We start from the raw sequence: 23,960 nt of genomic DNA, 5'->3' as shown, positions 1-23,960 counted from the left end.
TGGGAGCTGTGATCCCAAAAAAGCAACTCTTCCTAGCTCCATTCTGGGCCACGGTGGTTTTTCCGACATATTCCGGTTTGGCCTCCTTTGGAGGAAAGAGCCCTGGAGACATGAGGCATCGCACCCGTCTATCCCCTGCTTCATTTACAAGTTTAATGAAATGATTGATTGCAGGTATTTATATGAATAACTAATCAGACGTTTCGGCTTCCACCTTCTTTGGCAGCGCCAGTTGGAATGAACAGAATCCAGACACAGTTAAAGAAATCCAGAATGAAAATACTGGAGGCAGGATTGGTTTCAACCTCTGAAGCCTATTCAGACCCCCAGAAAAATCATGTTTTGATTTGATTTAATATTTTTTTCAAATTTTCCAAAATGCTGCATTAAAAAAGTCTATTTTAAATTAGACCCAGACTCCGATGCAGGGAAAGAATTTGCTCCGTGGGAGACTCCCTTCCCTTCACCTCCCAAAAGGTCATTTCCAAGCAAGCCTATTATGTGATGCTAATAAATCTCCCCTCTCTGCTCCCCAGCATTCCCCATTATTTGCAGTGGCTCTCTTGCCCTTTAAAAAATACGGCCCAAAGCCTAGGGAAGGCATTTTAACACAGCCTTCCAAAACAGCTGCACTTCAACTAGTGTTTTCGTATCTAAGGATTAAGAACAGCTGCCTCTCAGCTCAGCACTAGAATCGCATCTGGAGTGGGTCTTTAAAAAGAAAGTAATTACTTTACCCATTATTTGGATCATTCAGATGTTCAAATGTCTTTAAAAGGAACCAATTACTTTACACATTGCAATGATTACCCAGCAGGCTGTTACTTATATCACAGAAAGATAACTTGCCAAGTTACTCATTATTAATAAGTTACAGCTGCTGTTAGTATTGCACCACTAGAAAATATATAGGAAAGTGCACTCTGCTGCCCCCAAGTGGCCAACTCAGATCCTGCGCCTTGGAAATTCTGGAGCTATAATGCCCAAAACTTGGAAAGCAATGATTCGTGGCTGCAGCACACGGCAGCTATCCATGGGAACTTGTCTCCTTCTCCTCCCATTGCTCAGACTCAGTTGTCAATTCGCACACCCAGGAATCAGTAATGGGAGGCAGAGTGGGGGTGTGGCATCTGCACGACGCATGCCCCAACTCCGCCCCCAGGCCAGCATGACATTGCACACCGCACCGCATGGCAGCACTCCTCTGGCACTGCACCCAGATGATGCAGTGCCAAGGGAGCACAGAAAAGCTGTGGCGCTGGTAGCTATGGCGCCCTTTCCACTTTTTGCGGCTCCTTTTGCGCCATGAAAAGGCCAGTCCGGGACTGCAGCATGAAGTTGCTGCGGCCCTGATCTGGCGCTACAGCCCCTACTTTCTAGCTCTGCCTGGAACTTGTATTCCTTTCCCGAAGACCACAGTACAGAGAAACCTCACGCCATCCCAAAGACATCGCCTTGATTTATTTGCTCATTTACTGAAAAGATTTATTTCCTTCCCCATCGCCAAGCTCCCAGGACAGTTTAAAAAGACAAAAATAAAATGAAAAAATAATGTATGATAAATATTGACTGTGTGCCGCTCCTCCTGTTCTCTTTTAAAAAGCATTTTAAAACCTGGGAGAATTTGGGGGGGGGGGGGGGATTATGTATCTGCTCTGCTGCAGCACTTGAAAAGGTTGTTTGGCAAGGGGTGTCTATGACCCACAGAATCCCCCAACAAGCAGAGCTGATTTCCCAAACTTTGGGCCACTGGAATAGTTCAGGTACTACACTAGTGCAAAAATCATTGTGCAAGGAGTCATGCTTTCTCAGGTGCAATCCCTACTGTGGTCTATCTTTCCACAAGCGCATATTAGGCAGGTTCAAGACCATGATACAAACCAGTTTGCAGCCAAATGCATAACAGTGGGATCCAACCTTACTATTCTGGTGCATATTTAGGCTACTATCACACTACACTCTTCTAGAACTATTATTCCACTTGAACTGCCATGGCAACATCCTATGGAAACCTGGGATTTGTAGTTATGTGAGGCCCAAGAGCTCTCTGAATGAGAATTCAAAATGCCACTCCCTAAACTGCAAATCCCAGGACTCCGTAAGATGTTGCCCTGGCAGTCCAAGTGGGATAATAGCATTAGAAGAATGTTGTGTGATTTCCCCATTTCTAAGTATGACTAAGAAAGCCTAAGAAACCTAACTGGAAGAAAATCAACTCATTTCAAATGCCATGCTGGAGACAGGATGGCCAGGTGTCCTCCTTTTCCAGGACAAGCCCTACATTTCCGCCCCCATTCCAGGAGGTATTACAAAATGTCCTGCATTTTGAGCAGGACTAAGAAGCATGGATTTCTACTTCTATGACCATTATTAGCTTGTATTTGGTCACCCTGTGCTGGAGATGAGAGTTAGATATGTATCTAGTGGACTGCCCAAAAAGACAAATAAATGGGTCTGGGAGCAAATCAGATCTGAACTCACCTTAGAAATCAAGATGAATAAACTGAAGTGGTCACACAACTGCCGCATTTGTGCAAGTTGACAGAAAGCGGGGACAGAATGGGGGGGATGCCACACCCCAGAATAGCAGAATAAGTCCCCCCACTCCTTGCTTGTACCAGAAACTCCTGGTGACATAAATCCAAGACAATGCTGGCTTCAGTTTTTAGCCCTCCCACACTTTCTTTGGGTTTCTGCAGTCTTTTCTTCTCACCGGAGAAGACGCATCACAGTAAAATAATTGTTTTTAAAAGGCAGAACAGCTGTACGGTGCTTGTAACTGCGAAGGCTTTTTGTCTGGAAGCTCCTAGGCTCTCCAAACTTGCGTTTAATATTGTCCCTCTGTGTTACTGACCCAAACAGGGACACCAAAGTGGCATTGCGACATGGCAGCTGAATAATTCAGCACGCTTCCGCCTTTAAGTAACCGCCTTACATAAGTTCTCACTGTCTCCCGCACGTCGGACAAGCGCGTCTGGGTATGTAGCACTTCTGTACAATGCAATGCACATCGTTTTCTACAGCTCTTTAAAACGCCGTGCCTTCCATCCGGACGGATGAGTCAAAGAGGAGTCTGCCTGGTTTCGGGAGCCGACTCTTTTCCCACCATCAGAGAAGGGAACCAAAACAAAGTCACCTTGCTTTTCGCTTTTGGGATTCATTGCTATGAGAGGCAGTGATGGTTACAGACTCAGAGGGATGCTAGATGGGGGATTTGGGGTCCAAAATAGTACTTTTTCCTAAACTGGATGAACACTCTTTGATGTGTACTTATCTGTATTTGTTGTTGCAGGTATGCTTTTATATTAATTCTATTGACATTATGTACAAGGCTTACTTGAGCTGGTTGTTTCAGTTCCCATGTGCATAAAGTTTCGGAGGAAAAAAAAGTTGGCTGCAGCTTATTGAACTCCTCTTCTTGCCTTTTTTGTGTGTGCCGAGTAGACGCCTCTCCTTATTCTTCTGCCTCCGGTGCCAGAGTTTCCGTTTGAGATGTCATGTCCAGGAAGACATTTGCTTCATTATCCGAGCAATACCTGCAATAATACTAATCTGATCTGCAGAGATGTTCAGAGGATTCCTGAATCAATCTCGCCTCGCTTCCCATCTCGCCCACTTTAGCTAACCTCCCAGGAAGGCAAGATTTCTACACGGCCCTCTGCAGTAACAACTTCCCTTTCCAAAATGTTTCATGTAGTTTTAAGCCTATTACGGCATCTCTTGTCTTGAATGGATAGGGTGAAATATGTTCCCTCGGCTTCTTTCTGACATCTCTTTAAATATTCGAAGACTCTCCGCGGAGTCACCCCTTAATCTTGTTCTCCTTTTCCTCCCTCCCTCTTTCTCTCTCTAGGCTAAACATACCAAATTCCTTCAGCCTACCCTCTTATAATTTGTCTTCCAGACACCTTTAGCATCTTTATAGCTCTGCTCTGAATCCTTTCCAGTTTCTCATCTTCCTTCTTAAGTCTGACTCTGGTCTCCCAAATGCCTTTGCATTTTGATCAGCATGCCTGGGCAGCTGAGAGATGTTCCCCTTCGCCTTCCCATCACTACACTATATAATTGGTCTTTTGCCTAACTTGGGGCCTTTCCACACTGCCACGACATCGCAATATGATTCCACTTTAACCGACACAGTTCCATTTCAGGGGAACCTGGGATCCGTAGTTTGTTGAGGCACTGGAACTCTGGCCAATTAGTCTAAATTGGTTGTTGTTGCTAAACACCATCATCTTTTGGCGACTCTATGGAGTTTATCACATGAAGGAGATTGGGTGTTTATCCCATGAATATCCTGGGGGAAAAATACGTAATTATGCAAAACAATGTCACATGACATCGCACAAAATCCACCATAAAGTGGTCACAAAGAAGCATTAACAGGCATCATTTTACTTTCAGGATTTCAGCAACAATGCATTTCTGATATCACTTTGTTTGCGCAATTGTGTGTGATCATCATCCGCGCAATTACTCGCCATTTCGGTTCATTGGCAGGATGCTTTAAATGCACCTTAATCGCTCTTTAATGCCCAAATTAGCCCCAGTGTGATAAACTCCTATGTACGAGAGACCTCCAAATCTTCCTAATATTAGCTGCCTTGCGCCGATTTTGCAGACTCAGTGCTCTGGCTTCCATAGGCAAGCCTTTGGGGGGCAAGGAACCTCACATCCAGGGGCCCTGCCATTGAAACATCCCTGCTTTTAGAAGCTCTTGGAGAAGGCAGAGGACAAGGTGGAGGAGACAATCCTCCAGGTAATCCTCCGCTGAGCCATTTATTGCTTTAGGGGTTAATGCCCCAACTATAAATCAGGTCCCCAAATCAAACTGGAAATGGATGTAGGGCACACAAACATGAGCCAATAACATGATTCTCCTTCTCTCCGCCTATCTGTCTCAATCGCAGCGCCTCTGCTTTTCTCAACAGCTGACATTCTGCTGAGCACGGCAATCCACAGCTGGGTTTTCTTTGCCTGGTTGTTGTCAATACCGACTAAAGTAGGTCACCGAGGAAGAGCCCAGCATTTATCCACAAACCCCAGCCGCCGCTGCATGTTGGGGAGTAGCTTTGAAAAGGATCCAGGGATGGTCCACTACAGCAGTTTTGTTCATATTGGGTTTGGTTGGTATTGTGCTGGCTGCCACCCTGGGAACCTCTGCAGTCCACCCCCTTGCTTTTAAAAATGTGTATTTTCAGGACCGGAAGAAATCACAGAAACAGAGTCCATACCCTCCGACTGTCCTAATTTGGCAGGGAGAGACCCACTTAATCCTCCATCTTCCCACTTTTCCGGCTGTTTGTGCAATATCTCAGTTTCTCTCTCGTCTTTCCGCCTTCCTCCTTTGTCCTCAGCTTTACTGCTGAAAACTGGCTCAATTGCAAACTCAAGTCAGAGTGCAAAACATAGTTGGCACTCAATTAACTCCTCATCCTTGCATAAAGCCATAATAGGATTCTGGCCTTAGACTGCAGCTTCCAGAATCCCCTGCGCAGCATTTATTTATGAACAAATTAATTTTGCTCAGAGAAAATGAGGCTGCACCAAAAGAACTGTTGGGGAGTATCATGTTTTGCAGTCAGTCCTAAACCAGACTTCCTTTTCCTTCTCTGGAGTTTATCACACTGGGCTGATTTCGGCATTAGAGAGAGATTAAAGTGCATTTAAAGCATCCTGCAAATAATGTAAAAATGGCAAGTAATTGCGCGAATGATTATCACACGCAATTGTGCAAGTAAAGCGGTATCGGAAATGCATTGTCGTGAAATTCTAAAAGTAAAAAGATGCGCGTTGATGCATCTTTGCGACCACTTTAATGGCGGGTTTTGTGCAAGTTTCGCATAATTACACAATTTTTCTGGGATATACAAGTGATGAACTCCCAAACTCTTTCCTCTGAGACGAAGTAGTTGCCAGGCTCTGCCTCTTCTTCCTCTGACAGCCACCTCCTTCCTCTGCCCTCCAACCTTCCTCTCTTCCTTGCAGTGTGCTAATGTCAGCTTGTGCCTAGTGGAACCCATACATCATTGCGTGCGTCTGCCATGGCTTTTGCCGCTGACCTTTTTTGCCATGCAAAGCACTGGAGGGCCTCCGGTGGGTTTTGCACCGGTCTGTCACAGCCACACAGCTGGCTAAGGAGGCAAGAGGGATGGGGGAAAGTGGAAGAGTCAGCCATATCCCCAATTCCCTAATAACCGCCTTATTTCATCTTGATCTGGGAACAGCCGCTTTAGCAAAGATTTCTGCCTCAATTGCCGAACAGGAAAATATGGTGGGCGGGTGTGTGAGTTTGTGTTTGAATGACAAGCTGTGAGCAAGGGTGGCTTTGCTTAATGCCATTGCCAGGGGGCATCCCTAGGTCTCCGGTGTTGATCTGGAAACTACAGAGCCTAGGAAGATCCTGAACTGGCAAGGCTAAGCAATCTCAACCCACCCGTCCATCAGAAAGATGGGTTCAGGAGGACTGGCAGTGAGTCATGCCAACTCCTACACTGCAAAGTCAAGTGAAGGTCTCTTTTTGATTTATGTCGGAATTGGGCACACACACACACACTTCTTCTTTAGAGACCCTGACCTTGTATATGTTGGGGTTTGGAGGGGGTGTGTGTATATATATATATATATATATATATATATATATGTCTATAGCTTCCAATAGAGACACTACCATCCCATTCTCATTACAGGGGAACAGGAGTTATTTTAAGTCGGGGCTTAATGGCCCTTTCTTTCTCAAAGTGCAGTGCCACTGAGCATAGGAATGGTGTCCTCGCTTCATATTTATGTAACAGGCAGCCCAACCTGAACTTCACATCTAAAAGTAGCAATGAAGACTGGCAGGATTTGTGGCTGCTCCCAAACAGCTCAGGCTGGGAAAGTTATAAAGGAATGGTTGCTATTACTAGTCGCGGTTTTTAAAAGCAGCTCTGTTATCCTTGTGTCCTCATGCAATGCTTACCTGACCTGTTTGTCTCATTTCACCACCGCTACGTTTGAATTAAGGCTTTGCCGAAACGTGTTCCAAGCTGCTCTTCTTCTTTCCTTGTCCTTATTCTTTCCACGATATTTCTGCTTCTGGTACCAGTGTTTCTGCAAAAGAAGCCATGCCTAGGAACACGGCAACCTGTACAGATACATTTTGATAAAAGCAGACCAAATATATAAATATATAAGTCCATTTGTAAATTGCATCGATACATCACCCTTTCGAATGGTGCAAGCATTGTTCAACTTTGTGTCCATTGGATCACAGGTGGGAGATGATGTGAGATCTTTCTAGTTCTGCAGTCTTTTAGCAGTCATGAAAGATCCATGTCCTCTGACATTGTGTTATGTTCCAAGAAGAATATGTACAGAGTACAGTGGGCTTTTGGTAACTGCCGGGATTTGATTCCAGGACCCTCCTGTGGATACCAAAATCTGTGGATGCTCAAGTCCCATTATATATAATGATGTAATAAAATGGTGTTCCTTATATAAAATGGCAAAATCAAGGTTGGCATTTGGGAATTTTTAAAATAGCTGTGGATGGCTGAATCCATGGATGCAGAACCCATGGATCCAGAAAGCAGACTGTACACTCATCCCTCCATATTTGTGGCTTTGACGTTTGCAGATTTGATTATCCACAGATTGGATTAATATGTTCTCTTTAGGAATATCTAGGTCCTCCAGTGCAACTCTATGGTCAACTTGAACCAAAAGCTACCACATCCTGCAGCATTCTGGAATTTGCAGTTTGGGGAGGAGTACTTAGAATTCTCAGCCAGAGAACGTCGCTCTTCACCAAACTACAAACTCCAGGATTTTACAGGATGCAGCTGTGAATGCAAGTGGAATAATAGTGCTATAAATATGCAGTGTGAACAGCCCCCAAGTTTTTGGCACATACACAAACAGAACCAACAATGCATGTATTCTTCCTCCGCAGAATAATCCCTCTGTTCTTACTTCCAGATGTTGGGATTCAGGGGGAAACCTGCAGAAGAATCTTCATTTTCTCCCACAGTGGGAAGAAGTCTATTGCAATGATCCATCCCGGCACATAAGAACACAATTGTTTCAAACTTTATACCTCTCGTACCGCTTTTTTTAACCCATACGTTTTGGAAATGCCTCGCAGCTGCCTGCTTCTTGGAGGAAGGAAGTAATTACACAAATAAATTTGGTCCTAGAAAGTTCCCTGGCATTTAATGAGGTGCATATTCTTTTAAGCTATTTGCCCAGCCTTTGGAACTGAACACAAGGTCAGCGGGAATGGATCTCATAAGAGTGCAGTGCGAAAGGGCTCTTGCATGATCCAAAATGCTGAAATGGCTGCTGTACACATATACACACACATGTGTTTGCCATATTTTCTCTTGTACAATGGATTAAACCAGGCGGGACCAAGCTTGGGTAGCCATAGGACCATTTTCTTGTTGTTGTTGTTGTGATGTAGGCAACACTGCTGCCATTCTGAGACACCAGAAATCACATCCAAGCAAATGTGGGGGATTACTTCTAAAGGCATAGCTACGGGGTTATAGAAACAGCATCGCAAAAGCAGCATCTGAACTGCAGAAATAACACAGTTTGACACTGATTTAACCACTGAGGCTCAGTGCTATGGAATCCTGGGATCTGTAGTTTGTTGTGGCACCAGAGCTCACTGACAGTGAGGGCTAAAATACCTCACAAAACTACAGATCCCAGAATTGGATCCCAGCATGGAGCCCTGGCAGTTGCAGCAGTGCCAAACTGCATTGATTCTGCAGTGCAGATTCAGCCATAGCGGTATGTATGATCATTGAACTAGGATTCTGGAAGGGCAGCATCCTGGCCATAGAAACGCACTAGGATCTCAAGCAAGTCACACTCTCTCAGCTTCAGAGGAAGGCAATGGCAAAAAAAAAAAAAACCTATAAAGAAACTTTGCCAAGAAAACCTCATGATAGGTTTGCTTTAGGGTTGTTATGAGTCCGAAACAAGTTGAAGGCACGCAATGAAAAAGCTGCAGGAGTAATAAGAGAGATGCTTGGTTGCGTGTGTCTCGCGTTGCCTCCCCATAAATAAGTATTCTGCCTCCTCCAATGCAATTCTCCTTCAGACATCAAATTTCTAGCGTTGCAACAAGAGCTTCAAACTTCCACAGACTTTAAAAGTTTCAGCAGCCGGAGAAAAATGGGGCTGGCAGAGATGCCAAGGGAATGCAAACACAACAAATAGAAGAGTTCTGGATGTGAACGATTTCCAATGTCTCGCTCTCTGCGATGCTAGAAATCTCAGGATTAAAGGGGGAAAAATATTGGGGGGGGGATTTTTATTTGGAGAGATAACGTCCTCCTTTTGCCCAATAGTTACTCCATTGATTATCCCCTGCTCTTTTGTGAGCTGGGCAGAACAGCGTTCAAGTATTAAGTCACCTCCCCTGCAATCATTTTGGCTTGAAAACTGCAAAAAAGTGGAAAAAAAAATCATGCTGAAAATATACTTTTCTGATTGAAACTGGGTCTCTACCTAAAGGCATGCTCACCATTGCATTGAACTCTGCCTCCCACCCTGAGAACCATCTGTTCTGCACTGAGTCAGGGAAATGGAAGCAAACCATTGCTAATTTTTGCAGCCATCGTTTGCAAGCAAAGTGTCATTAGTCGGCTGTGAACCCTGCATCTGGAGGGCCGAGCTGGGCAGAAATCTGGTTTAATGCTGTTATTCCCCCCCCCCTTTTATTTTAAAAATTATAATAACCTGATTTTTCATTGCATCTGCTGAAGGAGACTTACGTCTACGAAAGCTTGTGCTACCAACCTCTTTCTCTCGTTTCGTCTCAAAGGTGCGGCAAGAAGATTCCTTTGCAGGCCGATATTCCAGACAGAAACACGGCAATGTCTTTGAATTCTGACTTTGCATCTCAACCTACCAAGAAAAAAGAGGTTGAAAATTGCAAGTCTGGAAATACATCCTTTGCTAAGTTACACATCCCTCTTAAGCTTTATCCCAAAGGAGAAGGCATTGGGTATATGGAGGCTCTTTGCATCTGGTCCCCAATGTGGCTTCCAATCCCAAAGGACCCTCTTGCTTCTTCATTTCCATAATCCTCACCCACTTTTTTCACAACTGCAACTGCAAAGATACAGAAGGCTCTGGGCAATGGTTCCTTGTGTGTCACACAAACCCACAACAGCGTTGGAAGGACCAGTCACTGGAGACAAGGAAAAGAGTGTGCGAAAGTGGCTGAATCGAGGTCCCTCTAATCCAACATCTTGTTTCTCAAAGTAGCAACTTCTATGTACTGTCCAGCTGTCCCAGGCTGGCAAGGACAGTCCCAATTAATCCTCTTGTCTTCCCACTTTTCCAGCTGCCCCGGTTTCCTTCTCCTCCTCCCGCTTTCCTGCTTTATCCTCAGCTTACTTCAATTCCTGCAAGCAGAGTCCAAAAAGCGCAAAAGAAGTTTGTGTTCAGTTAACTCAGCAAGGGAAGAAGAAGAGAGGAGGGAGTGAAATCTGGTCCTTCCCAGGAGGCTCCGGCAAAAGCAAACTGCTGCAGCCTTTCCTCGCTTGTGTGTTCTCCCTCATTAATAACCTTTGTCATCATGACCATCCTCTGATGTGACTCGGTCGCATGTGTCCTGGTTTCGTCTGTGAAATATTGGAAGGTATGCCTCGAAGCTTTTTGGACCTCCACAAACAGGTCTCTTTTATGGAGACTTCCTCCATCCCACGCGCCCAAAGACTGCGATTCAGTGGCATACTGCTTCAGAAGATGGAGGTTCCACTGAGCCACTCCGTTTCGCATCCCCTCCATGGAAGTGTCTAATCAGACACATAAAAAGATGGATAAGATAGTGACTAACAATGTCACAAACTAGGCTGCTGCGGCAAATCACTTCCATATCAGTGGGGCAATGAATCCACTCCAGGATTTAGGCTGAATTTCAAAGGAGCTAGAGAACCAGCTGGAATAGTTTGAGTGTTGGACTACAACTCTGGAGACCAGGGTTCGATTCCCCACTCAGCCATGAAATCATTATTATTATTATTATTATTATTATTATGATGGTTTATTTATATAGCGCTGTATGATCCACACGGTGCTTTACATAATCATACAAAGAAGGTAAAAATAAAATAAGCCCTTCCAGTGGCATATGGTCTAAAATCACAAAGCATAGACTCTTGCCAAGAAAACCCCAGGATAGGTTTGCCTAAGGGTTGCCAAAAATGTCTTCAAGGCACACAACACAATCTTCATAAAACCCCCATAGACCAAGGAGAAGAGGCCAACACAGAATTTTAAAATAGGCAAATTAACCATCAGGTTACTCTAAAACTGTGAACTATGGAGCGGCAATGTGCTCTTAATCTAACTCAGTGCTTTTGATTTTGCACAAGTGACACTCTCTCAGCCTCAGAGGAAGGCAATGGCAAGCCTCCTCTGAACCAACTTTGCCAAGAGAACCCCATGATAGGTTTGCCATAGGTTCGCCATAAGTCGGGAACGACTTGAAGGCACACAACCACAAACAACAACCCCAGGCACTGAACTAAATGTGAGAGATAGGGTTTAGCCTAGTCTTTTAAACTTTTGAATAAAGCAGATTTCAGAAGCGGATTTATAACTCCGCTGACAGAGAAGATGCCAGGCACCAATGGCTGAGGAAGAGAGGAAAGACTCCGGAGGAAAACTAGGAGGCCAAGCCTAAAAGAAAATCACCTGCTGGCGGCTGCGAGGATAGATAAATGCATTATAAATAGCTCTTTTCTCCCAGTCTTCTTTCAAAGGCTCTGGGAAAGAGAGGTTGAGTGACAGCTGTCAGCAGAGATGGATATGAAAGTGGACATGGGTCACCAGAAGGAATTATCCACTGGGGAGGGCTGTATCCTCTGAATTCTTGACTTTTCCGCAGGATTTGAGCTTGGCCATTATGGGGAACAGTACCAGAGGACACGGCATGACAATGAGGCCTAATGGTGAGAGCCCTTGGCCCCAAACCCTCTCACCAGCCAGCACTGGTGCATCTTTGTTGTTCTTGGGTGCATTTCCGACTTATGGCAACCCTAAGGCAAACCTATTCATGAGGTTTTCTTGGCAAGATTTCTTTGCCATTGCCTTCCTCTGAGGCTGAGATAGTGTGACTTGCCCCAGGTGACTCAGTGGGTTTCATGGCCGAACTGGGATTTGAACCCTGGTCTCCAAAGCATCCACACTGTCAAAATGATGCAGTTTGGCACCACTTGAAGTGCTGCAGCTCCATCCTATGGAAACTTGGGATTTGCAATTTTTTACCAGGCCTTCTCCTTTGCTCGGCCAAAGAGGGTTGGTACTCTAGCCAAACTAGACATCCCAACATTATGCAGGATGGAGCAGTGACAGATAAAGTGGTGTCAAGCTGCATTGTTTCTACAATGTGGACGCACCCTCCGTGTCCCATTTTGATGCACTTCAGGGCTTGGGAAAGTTTTGGTGATGGTTTTCTTTTGCAACCAGGGCCGCCTTGCAAAAAGGGTGCTGTGGGTCAGCCCCATGGGGCAACATTAATGCAGGAGATAGGGAGACCAAGCAGAGACCTGGAGGGATGGAGAGTGGTTTTTAAGTAGGCTGGACCATCATCCCGTTGCCTTGGCAACAGGCGGCAGCGGCATTGTTCTATTTAAAGGGGAAACAAATGTGTGAGGGGAGGGATGCTTTTTTGGCTTGCAGTGATATTGGAAGAGAAGAGACAAACTCATGCATCCTCCTTGCTCTTGGGCCGGTGACAAATAAACACACACACACACACACACACACACACACAATGAGGCATAATTTTGTGCCTAGGATGGCAATTGTGCCAGAACACCGCCTTGAGTCCCTACATTGAGAGAAAGGCAGGATATAAGAAAATATTAATACTAATAATAACCTCATTGCGTAGCATCAAGTTGGCCTCTTCTCCTTGGTCTATGGGGTTTTCATGGAGATTTTGCTGTGTGCCTTGAAGACATTTCTGGCAACCCTAAGGCAAACCAATCCTGGGTTTTTCTCGGCAAGATTTGTTCAGAGGAGGTTTGCCATTGCCTTCCCCTGAGGCTGAGAGTCTGTGCCTCACCCTAATTGGTTTTATGGTCAACGTGGGAATTGAACCCTGGACCCCAGAGTCATAGTCCAGCATTCAAACCATTCCACCAGACTGACTTTACTCCAGTGCTATAGAAAGTGTGGCATACCCTCCAATTGTTCAATGGTTCACGGTCAAGGTGAGAATCGAACCCTAGTCCCCAGAGTCATTGTCAGCATTCAAGCCACTACACCACACTGGCTTTACTCCAGTCCTATAGTAAGTGTGACATGCCCTCCAATCGTCCCAGTTTTGCAGGGACCGTTCTGATTAATCCTTTGCCTCCCCACTTTTCCGGATGCATTTAAAATGTCCTGGTTTCTCTTTCCTGGCCCCACTTTCCCTCTTTCATTCCAGCCTACTTCATTTGCAGCAAACTGAGTTCAAAATGCAAAAGGAGTTTGCATTCCATTAATTCACCAGGGAGGAAAAGGGGCAGAATATCGTGGGGTGCTAATGTCAGTTTATGCCTAGTGGAACCCATACATCCCTCAGCCCCAGAAAACCCTGCATTAGGGCTGCCTTAGGGTCAGCATAAATGGGACATAACAACATAATTATATATCCTACAACAGTTCCGATTTCACTGAAGCAGATTCATCCTCTGCCATCCTACTTTTTCAGCTGCTTCTAAAAGGACCCAGTTTCTCTCTCTTCCTCCCACTTTTCCACTTTGTCCTCAGCTTTTGCTGCAAACAGGGTTTAAGGTGCAAATAGTTTCTATTTAATGAACTTATCGGGGAGGAAGAGTTGGCTCAGGCAAAAGCAAACCGCTGCAACTACTCCTAGCTTGTCCGTTCTTCCTTATTAATAACTTTCACCATCTGGACCACATTTTTTCATGCTGCTGGATCGCAAGCATGAAGCATCCCAATTTCCATCTGTGTCATGTTGAAGGGTATGCTGCGCATGCCAAAGGCAATGGTGCAGTGTTTGGGTTTGAAGTGCAGCCCTTCATCCTAACAATCCTTATAGAGCAACACCTCCAAGGAAGATGCTGAAATGCAGATAGACAAGTCTGTCTGTGTGCGTAAGCGATTAAGAAGCAGGACTTTCTACATGTATTAATAAAATTTGGCTTCAGTTGATCCACATAAAAGTGAGCTGCATCCAAGGTGGCAGTTTAGATCACTCGACTGTCAACATTATTAAGTGGATGGTGGTGTTAGGCATTATCCGCTCGGCTGAGACCATGCAGTGTTAAGGTCTTAAGTCTGTAGATCCAGAAATTCTCGCTAATATCCAAAGTGCTGGAAGGCAGCTCCTTTCCAAACACAGAAAAATCAGAGAAGTTGTGCTCTCCTAGGTTTAAGCATCTACTCACAGATGGCTCAACCTTCCTGGTCTGGATTGCAGGTTTGTGATTCTCAAAACAAGTACGGAAGTCTAACGTTTCATAATATAACATGATAGCATTTAATTGAATAACATTTAATAATAATATTTATTATACCTCTGAGGCTGAGAGTGTGTGACTTGCCCAAGGTCACCCAGGGAATTCCCATAGCTGAGCAAGGATTTGAGCCCTGGTCAGAGTCCTAGTCCAGTCAGTGCGCAAACCATTGCATCCAGTTGGATAGACATAGGTCCAAAACACACTGCAAAAATAATCCAGTTTGAGACTCAGTGCTAGGAGATTCTGAGAACTATAGTTTGGTGAGACATTGCGCCTTCTCTGTCAGAGAGCTCTGGTGCCACAACAAACTATAATTCCCATGTTTCCCTAGACTGAGCCCAGGAAGTTGAAGCAGTCTCAAACTGGATTATTTCTGCAGTGTGTTTTGGTCCATAGATTCATGCTGAGTTTTAATCTTCACTGCAGAAATGATGCAGTTTGGCACCACTTTGACTGCCATGACTCCATCCTACAAAATCCTGGGATTTATAGTTTGGTGGAGCACCAGAACACTTTGGCAGAGAGGGCTAAGGACCTTGTAAACCTCAGGGTTTCATAGGATGGAGCCACAAAGTGGTGTCAAACTGCATTGTTTCTACGGTGCAGATGCATCCCCCTGGAGAGCTGTTTGCAAAAGAGCACTCTGCCACTGAGCCTTGTGGGTGAAGGGAGAAGATGTCTTTGAGCATGTATAGAGTTCCTTCCCATAAACCAGAGGACCACAGGCTTTGGACCATGAGTCCTGTGACCCCTGAATCTCCGCACCTCATACAGCAGGCGCTGCAGCTGTCTCACACATATTTGAGATGAAAGCAGGAGGAGTCTCAAGGGGGCATTATGTTCAGACAGAAATGAGTCAAGAGGCGAGAAAGATATTTTGGGAAAACTCTTGCAGGACCTATTTTGGCACCAAAGTGACTGCATTGTCCCCAAGGATCTAGGAAAAGAGGACACTTGAGGGAAAGAAAGGACTTGGGGCCCTTTCACACAACACGTTTTTAACCCATTTCCAATATCTTCCCAGCCTCAGTGACAGAGTGCTCCTTTGCAAACAGGAATGCATCTACACTGCAGAAATAATGCAGTTTGACCCCACTTTAGGGGCTGTAGCTCCACCCTATGGAGTCCTGGGGTTTGTAGTCTTGGAATGCCTATAGCCTTCTCTGCCAAAATATCCTTGCGCCTCACCAAACTACAAATCCCAGTATTTGGTAGGCCATGGCGGTTCAAGTGGTGTCAAAACTGCATTGTTTCTACAGTGTAGTAGATGCACCCTTATTCAGTATCTTCTTTGCTTCCCAGGCCCTTGTAGGGCAGCCAGGGCTCACCTTCCACTCTGAATCCATCTTCTGGCTGGAACCACCTTTATATATTATATCTATGCATTATATTGCATTAAATGTTCTCTATCCCATCTCATCTATCATAGCCTATTTATTTGGATCCAGTCTCTCCTAAGGAAGTGAGAAGAAAGCATCGCTTCATTTCACCTTAATCTGGGAATAACCCCTTAGCTAAAATTTCTCTCCTAAGTTCCTAAACAGGAATATACAGCGTGGGTGTTTGAATGACAAAAGTGGTGAACAACTGCAGTTGTTTCTTAAATGCATAAGGCATAACATCCCCAGGACTTAGGTTTTGGAAACCTCAGGTCCTGGGACCATCCTGGCTAGATATAGTAAACTTGGCTATAGATATAATAAACTGGATCCGGCCAATCTTTCGGTAAGAGGCCTGTGAGCCAAGCAGAGAGACGGAGAGAAGGCGGCGCAAGTTGCCGCAGAGGAACCAGTTTGCACGAAATTGATTTGAAATCTCTGTCCAAAGCTCAGCCTTTGGAAATCAAGTCCAGCCTCATGGTCAGACCCTCCCCATCCTTTGCACTCTTCCTCCTCAAATCTGCAACAGATGGGTTGGGAATAAAGGTGGAGAGCAAAACAGGAAGACTTGGCGATTGGGAAAGGACAGGAGACATTTATTATGGCTTTCGCCACCATCGCAAGTGAACCTGTTTCCATGGAGATGCACCATCCATCCCTGTATGTGTGTGTTTAAAAAAAAAATCAGGATGAAGGAGGGAGAGAGAGAGAGAAAGAAAGAGAGAGAGAGGAGGAGGACAGAGAAACATATGTAGTTGTGAAGACAAGGAGCCAGACATAGATTTTGGGAAGGAGGGGAATTCCTCAGGCCAGGAAGAGAATGGATTTCCAAATAAAGGAGGGGAAAAGGAGGACCATTCATGCCTTCATCCCATAAATCGCTTTCTGGTTGCTTACATCTGTTTGGGGAGAAACTGCTTTAACTGCCACGGCTCCATGCTATGGAGTTCTGGGGATTGTAGTTTTGTGAGACATTTAACCTTCTCTATCAGAGAGCTCTGGTGCCACATATTAGAATTCCATAGGATGGAGCCATGGCAGTCAAAGCAGTGTCAAACAGCGTTAATTCTGCAATGCAGATGCAGGGCTGCTTTTACCCTTGGGATCTCAGGCTGCCTGGACCATGCAACCCTGTATAATCCTTGAGACTGGCTTTGCAAGTTCACCTGAGCACTCTCCAGCCTTAAACAGGCCAGATCTCTTGGACCATGGGTGCACCTTCCAGGACCCTCGCCACCCTGGAAGAAGGCAGTCTCACACTCAGTACCCAAAAAGGACAAGAACCCACGTGATGTGAAATGCCTCTCCTTACAACTCGGAGTGTGGCTGTTAGTCCAAAGAGTGGCAGGTATGTTTAAAGCCAGGGAGATGAGAGAAGAATGAAACAAGCCCAGCTGCCCATGATGCTAAGCCTGGGCTTAGATCTTCCTGAGAGGCCTTGCTTTGTCTCCTGCTGCCTGCAGAGATGCGATTCAGGATAGGGCAGCCACTCCGGCATCATCAGAAACCGCAAATCCAAAAGAGGACACCGGTTTGCAAGGGAAGCAGCGTGAGCACATTTATATGGGCATGTGCAAATTGGGAAGTGGCGGCTAGCATTTAAATAGAAATACGCTCCCAGCTCACCGTCATGGAGAAGTCGGCAGCAAGGCATCTGGTGTGTCAGCTGAATCTTCTGTTCAGATGCAAACGGACGAGAAATTTCAAGGCTCTTGGTTCTCCTTTCTTGGTCTTGAAACTGGACTTGGACTGGACAGACCTATGGGTCAGAGGTAGGCAAAATGTGAGATGCCAGCATGGTTTGAGTGTTGGACAACGACTCTGGAGACCAGGGTTCAAATCCCGGCTTGACCTTGTAAACCCACTGGGTGACCTTGGCCAAGTCACACTCTCTCAGCCTCAGAGGACGGCAATGGCAAACCCCCGCTGAGCAAATTTTTCCAAGACAACCCCATAATAGGTTCCTCTTAGAGTCACCATAAGTCAGGTACTACTTGAAGGCACACAACAACAAAGTCAACGTGTGGCCCAGGGCCCCGACATGCATCCCCAGGGACCCCCAGACGCCCACCAAAGACACCAGCCCCTGCAAAATTAACTGGGGCACAATTTTCAGGTACATTGTTTGCCCTCAAACTGGCCACAATCTACCACAACCTTCTAAAACTGTAGCAGATTGATGCCCCTAACCCTCAAAAGCTACTTAAGCTGCATTTGCACTGCAGAAATAATGTGCTTTAATTGCCATGACTCAGTGCTATGGCATTCTGGGATTTGTAGCTTTGTGGAATACTCATCCTTCTCTGTCAGAGAGTTCTGGTTCCACAACAAACTACAAATCCCATGTAGCCCTAGCAGGGAAATCAATGTGAAACTCCATTACTTCTGCAATACAGTGTCTTCTTGTTAGTGGCTCCTATTTTCTGTGCTTTGGGGGGATCCATTTGGGGACCGCACATCCAATTTTTAAGATTCAGTGGAGGACATTATTATTATTATTATTATTATTATTATTATTATTATTACTATTTCATTAAACTTCCATCCTGGTGGAAACCGAGGCTTGGTTTTGATGCCTCTTCTGTGTGGTCTTGTTTGGCTTTCCGCGGCTTCCTTTCCCTGAAGTTCTGCTGACTTGTGTTTTGTTTGTAACGATAATGATAGTATTTATTTTTTTAATCTGCTCTGGAGGATGTGTTTCCCCCCCCCCTTAAACGTCTGATTGTACGTTCGCCGCTTTCACAGATGGAAAGGCGTGGCAAACTATTTTAATTGAACAGATTAATTAATTCAATCAGGCTTTTGTTTTACTTGGGGATGAGAACAGAGGAGCGAAGCAGAAATGTGTTTGCAGAAGAGGTAGAGACTCAGTGCTAGCGCATTCAGAAGAGAAAGCCAGCAAGGTATCCTGGGGTTTGAGTGTTGGACTAGGAGTCCAAGAAACCCGGGTTCAAATCTTCACTCAGCCATGGAATCCCATTGGGCAGCTTTGAGCAAGGCACACTCTCTCGGCCTCAGAGGAAAGCAAAGGCCAACTCTGGACAAATCTTGCCAAGAAAACCCTAGGAGAGAGTCACCCAAAGTCAGAGCTCAGGTGGTTTTGCCAGTTCCTGCCTCTGAAATACAGCCTACAGCTCCTGGGATTCATTGGCGGTCTTCCATTTAAGTACTAACCAGGGCTAACCCTGCTTAGCTTCCAAGATCAGACAAGATCGGGTGCCTTTGGGGTATGTAGGCCTATGTAGGTGTTTATGTGCCTTCAAGCTGCCTGTTCATCTGATTTCGTAGGGGTTTCTTATGCAAGGAATCCTCAGAGGAAGTTTGGTTGGTGGTCTCCCATGCAAGTACTAACCAGGGCTGACCCGGCTTAGTTTCCAGGATCAGACAGGATTGGGTGCCTTTAGGGTTCTACTAGCCACGGGACCTCTTAAGGGGCTCAAGCCAAGCCATTGAATCTTAACCCAACCTGTACTGTAGGGTTAACCAAGTCCTTTCTCATGACCTATCTTCTGGACTGACTTGAATGCCACCCTAGTGCTCTCTTTTGGGGTGGGAGTCTTTTGGGGAAAGAACCACAGTTCTTGCCTTTTGCAAATAATCCCAGCCTTGATTTCGTTCCCTTTTCCCCAGCATTGCAAAATAATCACTGTAATCCACCTGAAGCCCAGCCCCAGCTCCTCTTTCTTGCAAATCCAAGGACAGCAGCATCGTGCCCTCTGCTGCCCACAGCAGGCAAAAGCAAGCCCCTGGCACTGTCTTGCGGGCAGAAGAACCTTCTTCGGTATTCTGCATGCCTTGGTGAGAGAGAAGCAAGGAGGTCAAGGGACGAAGCTCAGCCTTCAGATCTCAATCTCTCTTTCTTCAGCAAGTCTTCCATTCCCCCATTAGCTTAAACTTTGCCTTTCGCAAGAAGGATGGCATTTCCATGACAAAGAATCCGGTGTAAACTTTAAAAGAGACATCCAAGGTGCTGCTTCTGTTTTAAGGAGAAGGTCTGGCACCTTGGAGAATGAAAGGATCTTACAAACTGGAGTGCCATGCAGGAATGCACAACTACAACAACCCTCAAGCATGCTCCTCAACCTAAGCTTAAAAGCCTCCAAAGATGGAGATTCCACTGTCCTCCAAAACAATCCATGTCTCATGGTTTGGTTTGGGAATCTCAAAAGCTTGGGACGATCCTGAGCTAGCTGTTGGGATATAGAGTCCATAGTAAAATGTAGCTGCACTTTCTGAGATGGCAGGAGGAGTGCAGTGGGTGAGACAATTGCTGGAGGACTTGGGTGAGAAGTGCACAGGCCCAACGGTTGTACATGAGGACTCAGTCTTGCATTGCCATGTCTGAGGTGGAAAATCTGAAGAATAGGATGAAGTACATAGGGTTGCGGTACCAGAATGTGAGGGAGTTGGTGCAGAACGGTGTTCTGAATCTGGTCAACATTAGTTTGGAGGACAATGTAGCAGACATCCTCACAAAGGCCCTAAAGTTAGGCAGACACGAGAGGTTATCAGTGTAGTTGGGCATGGCGCCGTGAGCAGAAGTTCAAAGCCAGAGGTACTGTGTGGAATGGGAAGATCCATGGAAACACACTCCATATTGAAAGCTAAGCTTTGTATACACATTGTTCATTTTGGAGGGGATTGTTGGGATATAGAGTCCATAGTAAATTGTACAATGTGGGATTTAATAGCAACAGGCCGGCCATTCACCAGCCGGGGGTCATCAGCCATCAAGCGCTGGCTGGGGGCAATTTGAACCTTCCCTTGACAGTTGGCCTTGGCAGTTGGTTTTGGCAGTTGGCTCTGGATTCCGTTAGAGTCAGTTGACTCTGTGGTTTTCTCTGTTTGATGGATGGTGGACTGTCTAGATGTTTGTAGATAGCTCTGTACATATTGGTACTTCTCCTAAAAATAAAAGCCTCATCTGAGAGACCTTTGTCTACAGTGTTCTCTTCAGTTATTCTGGAAGGGGAGAGGTGTTTTTCCAGCTCACAAGCTGCTGCCTACAGATTCGCAGAAGGTGATCCTGGCGCCAAATGTAGCCATGGGACCTCATCACAGACTGTGCTACCACACGATAACACTAGCAACGCCAGATCCATCATCTCTGCAGCCGGGTTGGGAACCTTCCAGATGTGGTTGGACTCTAGCACCCAGTGTGCCTTACCACTGGCTATGCTGGCTAGGGCTGCTGGGTGCTGCAGTCCAACCACAACCAAAGGGCTGCATGATTCCACCTGGTTTCCTTCCCTTCTGTTTACCCTATGAGCTTGCCACTGTTGTTCATCTACCCAAAAGACCCCAATTGCTTGAAAATGTCACATTGCCTGAATGTAGCACAGGCAAGCCAAATGTCCCCCTACCACCACTTTTCCAACCCTTCCCTGGGGTCCCCAAAAACCAACGCTCCAGGAACCCAACTGTCATCTTCATATGTATATATCAGGCTCATCTTCCGTGTTGTTTTCCTGGATTTGCTTGACTTGGCATCTAGATTTCATGCGACATGGCAGTGATGTGAAATGAGCAGACATTGCCGCGGATCACAAAATGAGTGAGGGCCTTCCTTGCAGTTGGCCAAAAATAGTCCTGGTAGAGGATCAGAGCGAGAGCCGGCAGGACGCAGTGGCTGGAGTCCTGGGCGACAACTCTGGAGTCCTGGGTTCGATTCCCAGCTTGGCCATAAAACCCACTGGGTAACCTTGGGCAGGTCACACTCTCTCAGCTTCAGGCAAAGGCAATGGCAAAACCTCCTCTGAACAAATTTTGCCAAGAAAACACCAGGATAGATTGGCTTTACAGACGCTATAAGTCAGAAACAAATGGAAGGCACACAACCGCAACCACAACAACAAATGAGAAGGTGTAATGGGAAATATTTGCATTTTGGCATGGGGTTTTTAAGCCTGTTTGTAAAATGTGCAACGCTGGAAAATACGGAAACAGCTGCTTTCTCGTTTGAACTAGTAAAAGTAGTAGCACTCGGCAGGTTGTTTGTGTCTTTGTGATCTATTATCCTGTCATCCAGGCCTTGCTCTTGCTCTGTATGTGTTTGTGGGCTGGCTTCACAACGAGGAAAGAAGCTGGCTTTTTGCAGAAGTGGGAGATTGCACAAAGGATACTTTTGTGGAAGTTGCAAAAAAGCACAGCATTCCCATTTTCTTACTGGAGACAAGATCTCTCTAAGAAGTTGCAGGACATTACAGATCCATGCAAACTCTCAGGAGCCCTAAGGTTTTCTTTCGTATCCATAACAAAGATACAGTAGCAGCTTCTGAGAAACAGTATACAACCCCATCACCTAAATTCCTGCAATGCATTCTTCAGACCTCTGAACGTGGGGAAGTTGTTCTTTTTAATTGTAGCTCCCATGGTGCTTGGGGATTTCGGGGAGGTGTAATACAAAAAAGCTGACTTTTCCAAGCACTTTCAGATAGTCTGACCTTTTTTGAACATGTATGTCTCATGGTGTCGTGGTTTGAGCATTGGACTATGGCTCTGGAGACCAGGATTTGATTCTTGACTCAGCCATGAAGCCCACTGGGTGAACTTGGGCAAATCACTCTCTCTCAGCATCAGGGGAAGGCAATGGCAAACCTCTTCTGAACAAACCGTGCCAAGGAAACCCTATGATAGGGTTGCCTTAGGGTCGCCGTAAATCAGAAATGGCTTGAAGGCACACAACAATGTCTTTTACATGGAAGTACTTTCTCTCTGGTAACAGCTTTCCCCAACTGTCCTCTTGCAGACATATTGGATTACAAATATCATCATCCTGAATCAACATACTAGGGGATGTTGCAGGATGTGATTCACAAAGGATAGTGCAAAAGTACATCTCTTCTTGTTCTGTTTTGCACCTCTAGAAAAGGTGAGCCAGACTGAACAAGCCTCTCCTGTTGAAATTGTATGCGATCAGCCAAATTGGGATAGAAAAATCCACATTGCAAGTTATTGGAAGCCACTCAGAAAGGGGGAAAAAAGCAGGTTGAGAGGGTAGACATTTTGGCTGGCAAAGCCAGCATTTAGGCCCTGGGGGAATTATGCATGGAGCCATCTTGGAAAGCGTCCCGTTCGTACACAATTTTCACAGACCATGAAATCTGCCTGGTTTGGAAACTCATTCCCCAACTGGCCGCAATAAGCCACTAGTGTAGCTGAAGCACCGGAGGGGGAAACGACAAATTGTGAGCCTAACTAACACTAAGGACAATATCACATTACCTTCTTATGGTGCTATTATTCCACTTTTACTGCTATGGCTGCCTCCTCTGGCATTCTGGGGTTTGTAGTTTAGTGAAGCCAAAGATCCCTCTGGTTGAGAATTCTAACTGTTCCTCCCTAAACTACAAATCCCAGGATTCCTTAGGATGTTGACATGGCAGTTAAAGTGGGATAATAGTGCTATAAGAGTGTAGTGTGGCACTGGATTCTGTTTCTTCATTTTTCCCTGCATCCTGGAACAACAACAACAACTCTTTCTTTCTTTCTTTCTTTCTTTCTTTCTTTCTTCCGGACTATTTATTGATTTATATCCCACCTTTCTCCCAATATGGATCCAAAGTGGCTTAGCAGAGTAGTGTGTGGTGCAAAATTTTAAACACATTAAAGAATCAGTCCAATGGAAACGTCAACTTGGCTGCATCCGTACTGCAGAAATAATGCAGTTTGACACTGCTTTGACTGCCATGGCACAGTGCCATGGAATTCTGGGAACTGTGGTTTGTTCAGGCACCAAAGCACTCTGACATTGTGCTATTGCCACTTTGCCATTGTATTTAATGGGACTTGAGCATCCACGGATTTTATAATCCACAGGAAATAAGGGCCCACTGTTAGGGTGAACGCAAACAGTTATGCCTGCCAGACTTTTGCAAATCCTTTGAGATCATTTTCTTTTGCTTCATCCTTTACATCCTTTGTTACATGCTTCTAAGTTTCACCCTCGACTTATCCACGGGTCATATCCAAATCCACAATTCTGACCCCAAACCCTACTTTGGACTTATACAGGAAGTATAGCCAATGCCTTTTCCATATTTTGCCGCAAAAGACCAGCTCCGTCGAGCTCATTCACTCTCCAGTATCACTAGGCAGAAACTAC

General features: G+C 45.5%; 1 long non-coding RNA gene across 2 annotated transcripts in view; it reads right to left on the bottom strand.

Annotated features, from left to right (window-relative positions):
- The window catches only part of LOC149304657 (uncharacterized), a 42,939-nt gene extending 22,313 nt beyond the window's left edge, over positions 1-20,626 (bottom strand). For both annotated transcript variants that reach the window (XR_016271884.1, XR_016271885.1), the window contains exons 1-4: positions 19,514-20,626; positions 17,483-17,615; positions 9,793-9,900; positions 6,962-7,126 (exon numbers count right to left, since the gene is read on the bottom strand). This is a non-coding gene — a long non-coding RNA (uncharacterized LOC149304657). The remainder of the gene's footprint in view (positions 1-6,961; positions 7,127-9,792; positions 9,901-17,482; positions 17,616-19,513) is intronic.
- Between the last annotated feature and the right edge of the window lie 3,334 nt (positions 20,627-23,960).

Source organism: Sceloporus occidentalis, unplaced genomic scaffold (assembly GCF_023333645.1).
Source record: "Sceloporus occidentalis isolate IW3139 unplaced genomic scaffold, rSceOcc1.0.p SCAF_13, whole genome shotgun sequence".
NCBI lineage: Eukaryota > Metazoa > Chordata > Lepidosauria > Squamata > Phrynosomatidae > Sceloporus > Sceloporus occidentalis.
Note: the sequence above shows the minus strand (reverse complement) of the source record. Positions and strands in the feature narration are given on the sequence as shown.